Source organism: Eulemur rufifrons, chromosome 17, assembly GCF_041146395.1.
Source record: "Eulemur rufifrons isolate Redbay chromosome 17, OSU_ERuf_1, whole genome shotgun sequence".
NCBI classification, from domain to species: domain Eukaryota; kingdom Metazoa; phylum Chordata; class Mammalia; order Primates; family Lemuridae; genus Eulemur; species Eulemur rufifrons.
Genome location: NC_090999.1, coordinates 46,901,124 through 46,908,802, shown reverse-complemented (window position 1 = coordinate 46,908,802; position 7,679 = coordinate 46,901,124). Strand labels below are relative to the sequence as shown.

Sequence of the window (7,679 nt, the reverse complement as noted above, 5' to 3'; positions counted from 1 at the left end):
TATACAACCATCACAGACCACATTACTATTATTTGCTGGTGCCAGTACTCTTGGTCCTGTTGCTAGTAACAATATCTTACATGTGCAATGTGTTCTGTACATTTCTAGCCACGTTATCAATGAGGAAAGGTGGTGAGAGGGGTGAAATGATGCTGTAGGTGGGGTTCAGGCCCAGGGCCCCTGGGTTGGAGCTCCATGTCCTGCCATCCCTTCGTACCACACTGGCTTGTGTGTTGTTCTAGTTTAATGAACCACACAATAAAGTCCTCTAAGAATAAGAACCAGAAAAAAGTTTTAATCACTTGCTTTCTTGCATCAGATAATGCTTTCCTTTGACTTCAGGCTGCTAAGGAGTTCAGAAGCAAATGTCACAACCGTATCAGTCTAGGCTTTTAGAATTCGAACTTCCCCAATCATTTCTATTTCATTTGATTTTTTATTTCCATTTTAATGGTCTTATTGTTTGTACCTTTTATTTTATGCCATTTCATTTACTTAGGAAATAAAAAGGGAATACATATGAAGAAAGACAAACTGATCCATCAGCCATTTCAGTTTTACCCAGTAGGAATAAAGACCACAGAACTTCTTTTTTGTGCCAGATGTCTTATTGCTCCGCTTTCTTGGGAAAGATCTATTCAGGGTAAGGTCACCAGATAAAATGTAGGATGCCCAGTTAAATTTAAATTTTAGATAAATAATGAATAGTTTTTAGTACAAATATGTCCCAAATATTACATGCTAATTTTTATACTAAAAATTATTCATTGTTTATCTGAAATTCAAATTTAACTTGATATTTTGTATTTTATCTACCAAATCTGGCAAACCTAATTTATAGTCACAAAGATCCTAGATATTTATTAATGACTTGTTTTTGCACCTATGCTTAGAACCTGGCTAAAGATAAAGGTGCAAAATTAAAACAAGTTTATAATAATAGTTTAAAACCCTGCAGATGAACTGCACACCTTTAAAGTCAAATTTTGAATGGCTGACCTTTGGAAGCAGTTGGGTTCGCTGGCCAGAGTTCATTGTCTGTGCCCTGGGGTGCCATGCTGTACCAGGGCTTGGGACTGACGCTGGAAGACCATCTGGACCTGCCTGTGGCTTCCCAGGAGCTATTGAGCAAGCACTTGACTGTGCCCACTTCTCCAGGATAAATCAATAAATGTTTTGGCCAGTTTTCCCAGCCTTTCATTGAGAAATATTTAAATGGCAATTTTAACTCCCATTTTCCCAGATGTCACATTAACTTTGATACTCACATTACATTGATTCCTTGAGTCCTGCCTCCTCACTCCCACCTCCATGTAAAAAGAGGCCAAATTCCTTTTCTGTCCCAATAAACAATGTCTGCCAGTTATTTCTGGGATCTCTGGGGAGGACTCCCAGAGTCCTCCCATTGCGGTCTGCAGCCCTCACTCATATGAGGGGGTCTGGCCGCTGCAACACACCAGTGAGTCAAATGAGCATGGCTGCTGGCTGCCTCTCTCATGGCCCCCAAGCCTGCAAACTGCTATGTCTCTTCCACCCTCAGTACTTTGCTGTGCTACAGGTGGAAAAGGAGAGCACACTCACCCCTGACCCCTGTCACACTGCTAACACCTGGGTCCCAAAGCAGCTCTGCTTGGGCCTCCCATGAGCCATAGAGCTTTGGGACAACAGCTCCTTCTGCCTTTTCCCAGAGGTTCTTTACTGAATGACTCAACCTTGGGGCCCAGCAGAGGTCAGATACCTCATTTCTACTTTCTTTCCACCAGAAAGTAGAGCACAAAGTTTTCTACCAACAATAATAAAAGCCCTCATGCAAATTAGCTTATGATGTAGACTGGTCTAGAAGCTTTTCCAGTGGTTTGCTAAACATGCTTAAACTTGCAACTCATGGGGAGCAGATTCTAATGCTCACACTGTGCCCTTGTGGCACAAATCTGGTCTGACAAGGAGACAGTAGGTAGCCTTGGAGAAGGCTGTGGTTGTGATCCTACTCTGCTTCAGTCTGTGTTCCAAGAACGTTGGTGAAGAAGGGCTTCTGGCTGCCAGACAGATGTGCATACCCCTTCTCTTTGATGCTTTTAGGGACAAGAAGGCCAGATTTTTCAAGTTACACAAACAGACCAGGAGCCAACAACCCGAGCTGCTGCAGAAGGGATCAGTTCTCAGGAGCAGAGGATTCCTCTGAGTTCAGAGTGTTTGCTCCCCCGAAGACAAAGAATTAGTGGCTAAGATAGATCTTTGTAGGGCACCTTACAATGGGTTCTCTTTTTCCTCCTGCACTCTTCTCTCTCCCCCTTGTACAAGTGACGGATGATGCTGCCTGCAGAGCACTCAGAAACTCCGTCCCCATGTGCCAGTGCATCACTTCTCAGCACCGGGACCCTGGCCCGGTGTCTTCGTTCCATGTGAGATTCTGATCTAATGGCACTGAAAGGGACAGCCATGTGACATATTTCTCCTTCGTAAGGAAGGTGCCTCTGATTTTCTCAGGATGGTTTGCTTGAATGAATCTGAAGCCTCAACAATTACACATATATGTCCCAACTACTAGGCTGGAAGCCCCTGAGGACAGGTTTCCCCAAAAGCAGAGCCTGATTCTGGTGCAAGTAGTTTATTTAGAAAATGATCTCAAGAAGCACAGTGAGGAAGTAGGAAGTAAGACAGGGAATGGAGGAGGAATGATAAAGGAAGCATTAATGATGTTTCTGCTGTGGGTTCTAGAACTGGGGCTCAGCTCTGCCAGGAGCCCTGGACAGTCTGGGAAGAGCACACTTCACACTGTCCCGCTGAAGGGCAAGGAAGCCAGGCATTGACCCACCAACTCCCCCCCTTCGTGGGCTGAGGGACACTCCTCCGCACGGGACACACATGCCATGCCAGAGAACACTCTCAGGCACAGAGGGGCCCGAAGCCTTTGGCCTGCACAAGGCCTGGCTGCTGGTGACCTTCAGGATGGGGAAACATGAGTGGGCCGCCAGCAGCCTCTGCTGCGGGGAATGTGCCTCCTTCCTCTCTGCATCCTCAACTCCTGACAGTGCCTGGCATTTCACAGACACCCAGTAAACATGAGCGGAATAAGCACATGAATGAATGGGGACCATAGATATGAAATATAGTTTAATGGTTCAGCAAATGCTGCTCAATAGTAAAAAACCATTTAGGACCTTTTAAAATCAACTCAAATGTCAATGACAGCAGTTTGTAGTGGGCAAGCCAAGATAATCTGTTGGCAGTTTAAAGTCCTTAACCAGAGGAGACTGGAAAGAACCAGTGAGGCCATCAAATGCAAAGCCAAAAAAGGAGGTCTTCCTCTAAAGCACCTCAGATATTACAAAATGTGATGTAAATAAAATACATTGTCACCTCTTTTCCTGGAGGTATCTGGGCCTACGGGACTCAGAACGCCACTGGGCAGCTTATCTCATTGTTATGTGCCTTGGGTAGTTAGACAGGTCATTTTAGATGGAACCATTATGTGTCCCCTAATTGCTCACTGGTTTCCAATGGCTTCCGATTCCTGCTTCGTCACTATTAGCTGTGCGACTGCTACAGTGGCTTATTTTTGCTGTGCCTATTTTCCTTGCCTGCCAAATGCCTATGGTAGTGCTGTATCGCACTGTGCTTCAGAGCTGGCCTCTGATTTCCAGTTGCCTTGGTTCAAATTCAGGCTCCACTGTTTACTGTTATAGTTTGACTTAGAATCTGATTTTCCTTAATCTCTCTGTGCTTTAGTTTCCTTATCTGCAAAACGGGGCTGATACTAGTACCTACCTTATGGGGTTGTTGTTGTAAAGCATTTAGTAAGCAATAGGTAAGTGTTAATTATTATGTTATCTCTTAGGGGTGTTGCAGGTATTAAATGAGATAATACATGTAAACCTTCTATAGAACACAGTGCCTGATGTAGGTTCAATAAATGTCAGTCATTATTATTTTTAAACTGCATAAATATTAAAATACTTTGCCAATTATTTGTACCCCCTACTTCTCTTTTCCAGACTAATCGTCCACTCCTCATAGCACACGTTGTCAAATTTCCGTCCCCATCTATGATCTGACCTGTGCAACATCACTCTGTCCTCTATACCTTGACTGTGCAGAGTAAAATTGCTTTGGTCCAGTAAAGTTTGTCCTTTTAACCTTCTTCACAATCACTCAAACATCAGTCATCATCAGCAAATGGCATCACATTCACATATTTATCAAAAGACTGGAGAACACAACCGTACCCTAGAGTTTCTGCTGCATCTGTAGAGACCCAGCTTTGCATTTTGGTCAAATAGCCTCATTTTCTCACCACCAAGTACTGCCCCACTAGCCCAGTTTCAAACCACACAGCAGAATCCATGTTAGGAACAGAGAGAGAGATTATTAATACATGAAGGACTGAGTCAGGCTATGGGTGAATTGTGAGGTTATGGGAGAAGGGAAGGTGTGAGTAAAAAGAAAAAAGGAAAAAAGAGGAAGGAGTCTGAAGCCCTGGCAATAGGTCACGGTGCAGAGATGAGAGATGAGGTTTCACGATGCAACTTCGAGCTGCCCCCACAGCCACACCCTAGACACTGTCACGCACCTGACATGAGCTTTTTCTGAGTCCTGATCACCAGTCGCCCACTTTCAGAATTCCCTTTCTTCAGCTTTTTGATCCCTTGCGCTCTCACCTTCATGAGCCCTCAGGGAATCACCCTGGTTTCCCTCCTACCCTTCTATGGCTCTTTCTCAAGTTCTGCCGCGGAACTGCCTTAAATCATAACACCCTTCTCTCTTTACTCTCTGTATAACGTTCTTGCGTGTTCCCACTGACACCCATGCCTTCAGCCATCACCCTTGCTCTGACAACCCCCACTCTAAACCCCAGCCCCAAATTCCTTCCTCTCTTTGAGACTGACCTACACATTTCTAACTTGTAAATAGACATTTTCATCTAGATTTCTTGCTGGTCCCCAAACTCAAAATGTCCAACATGGTACTGGAGGCTGCCCGTATTTATGCCAACAAGTACGGGGTAAAAAGTTGTGGAAAAGACGACTTTTATATCCCAGCAGATATATAACTCCATCCTTTCCATGTTGTCTGCACCAACAAGATGTTGACCTGTGCTGGGGCTGACAGGCTCCAGACAAGTATGCTCGGCGCCCCAGGGCACTGTGGCCAGGGTTCACACTGGCCAAGTCATTGTGTCCATCCGCACCAAACCGCACAACGAGGAGCATGTGATTGAGGCCCCATGCAGGGCCAAGTTCAAGTTCCCTGGCCGCCAGAAGATCCACATCTCAAAGAAGTGGGGCTTTACCAAGTTTAGTGAGGATGAATTTGAAGACATGGTGGCTGAGAAGTAGCTCATCCCAGATGGCTGTGGAGTCAAATACATCCCCAATCGTGGCCCCCTGGACAAGTGACGGGCCCTGCACTCATGAGGGCTTCCACTGTGCTGCTCCCTCATTCGTGCCCACCAATAAATCCTACTTCCTGTCCAAAAAACCCCCAAGACCTATAGTATTAACATAATGTTTTGAAGTTTTGAAAACACTTTCGCAAGTACCATTTTGTCGAATGCTTGTTAACACCTCTTAGGAGTAGGCAAAACAAGTAGTATTCTTGTTCTTACTTTAGGGACGAGGGGACTGGGGCCCAGCGTCCAGGGGCACTGCATTCTTTCGCCTCCTCCCCACTCCCTGCAACTCCCCAGCGTCTCGCTCTTCTTCCATTGCACTCCCATGTCCGCTTTTCAGATCCCACTCGATCCTCTGTGCCTTCTGGTTTAGAGCCCAGAAGCTTGGATTGCTCTTCCCACCCACTGCTAAAGACAATTTTTTTCTCCTGCCCCTTTTATTCCCAGCTACCCCATAATTTCTTCTCTGAGAAAAATGAAAAATCTGCTTTTTCCACAAGCATATGATGGCCGCCTACCTTACGACAGGATTCTGCCTGTTCTCATCCTTCCCCTTTTTACTCTCCGTCACTATGAAAATCCTTTATTTATTTATTCAATGAATGTTCCCCGAGGGCCTACTTTTGTGCAGGGCACTATGGAGATATTTAGTGTTGAAGGTGGCAGTTGTCACACAAGGTGTTCTTTCCAGTCGGTGGGGGCGCCATATGCATTTTTAAGTGGTATATCTGCTTCATGATGGCCCTGTGTTCCTCTGCATTTGTATTTTCAGTCTTGGATTGTAACTTACACAAGAATGGGTCCCTGCATTTTGAACTCACTCCTGGTATATGAAAAGAGATATCTCAAACGGCCTTTTTGCTAACCTCCCTGATTTTCACTGATATCAAAAGTCAGGCCTGGTAGAAACATCAAAACAAAACAAAACAGTTTCATCTCAAGAGAAATAGCTGAAGAAATGGTGGCAAAAACAAGATCATTTTCATTATCAAACGGTATATGTTTTTTAGTCATAATTTGTAAGACTACAGAGATTCTTCTACATGCAGCTGCTGGGTTAATGGAAATTTTCTACTGAGAACCAGCTACATTTACAAATGCTCATTTGTGCTTCTGCTCCATGAAGCCTGTAGTGAAGTAGAAGTTTAAGGCCTTTTTAATTCATTAGTCGGTAACATATTGATTCTGAAAGCTACAGACCTTGTGCCTTGCCATCATTTTCATAAAGTATTCCTCAGGGTAGTGCTTGCTGTGAAATATTGAGCTTATTAAGAGTTTTTGGGCCACTGATTAACTTTCACAGCAAAAGCTATGTTAAGTAAATTAGGTACCAAATAAATCTAAATGATTGGGGAAAGTCATCAGCTAAATTAAGACGCTGACAGCTCACATAACAAGATGCAAAGCAATAGTAATTAAGAAAAATAATCACCTTTGCTGCTGAGAGGACAGGTTTGGCCCCCAGTGAAGGAACTCCCCAAGGCATCTGTTTTCTAAAGGCATATCTTGCTGTTTTGTTCTGCTGTGACAGGGGTGAGGGGGAAGAGACCCTTTTCTGTGTTCCAGTATTCACCACATACTCTAATGGAGAGAGTTATGTTGGGGAATAACCTTGTGTGAGGCCGAAAAACAGATTTGCCCAAGAGGTGGTATGGCCCTAGTCATGGCAGACATCATACACGGGCCCCAGTGGCACCCACAGCTCTCTTCTCCCTGCCTTCCTCTATTGAAGAAGTGAGAAAACTGAAAAATGCGCCTATTTGGACTCCTCCTTCTTCACAGGTAGTGGATGTATTTGGTCACGAGACCCAGTTCTGGCCAATGGGATGTGGTGAGAGTTGCTGGGCACAGCTTTGGGGAAAGCTGTTTAAAGGGAAGGATGGGACTCGATGACCACTCTGCCATTTGTACTCTTGCGATTCTGCCGTCCTCCAGCTTGGACTGTGATCAGCATGCTCACCTGCAGGCAGGGCAGCCGTGCTTGCAGGAGCCTTGGCTGCCTGCTCCTGATGGCTTCTTGCTGGGAAGAAGAACCCCTCCCTATCTTTTGTAGACAATTTCAGCAGGGTTTTATTGTTTGCAGTCCAATACAAGCCTAATTTGGGGACTTTTCAGTTCAGAGAATAATTCCTCTGCAGTGCTGTTGGGCTTAGTAGAAGTAGTACAACAGCCAAAAGCAACAACAGTTTTGTATTTTTCTGGGTACCAGTTTCCATTAGTAATTTTCAATGACATGCCCTTCCCTGGAGAGCTCAGAGCCAGTCCCGTGAACGCAGATCCAATGTAAGCA

At 44.8% G+C, this 7,679-nt stretch overlaps 1 pseudogene; it reads left to right on the top strand.

The window, feature by feature from the left end:
- Nucleotides 1-4,951: 4,951 nt before the first annotated feature.
- LOC138398184 (large ribosomal subunit protein uL16-like) lies at nucleotides 4,952-5,414 on the top strand (annotated as a pseudogene).
- The last annotated feature ends 2,265 nt before the right edge of the window (nucleotides 5,415-7,679 follow it).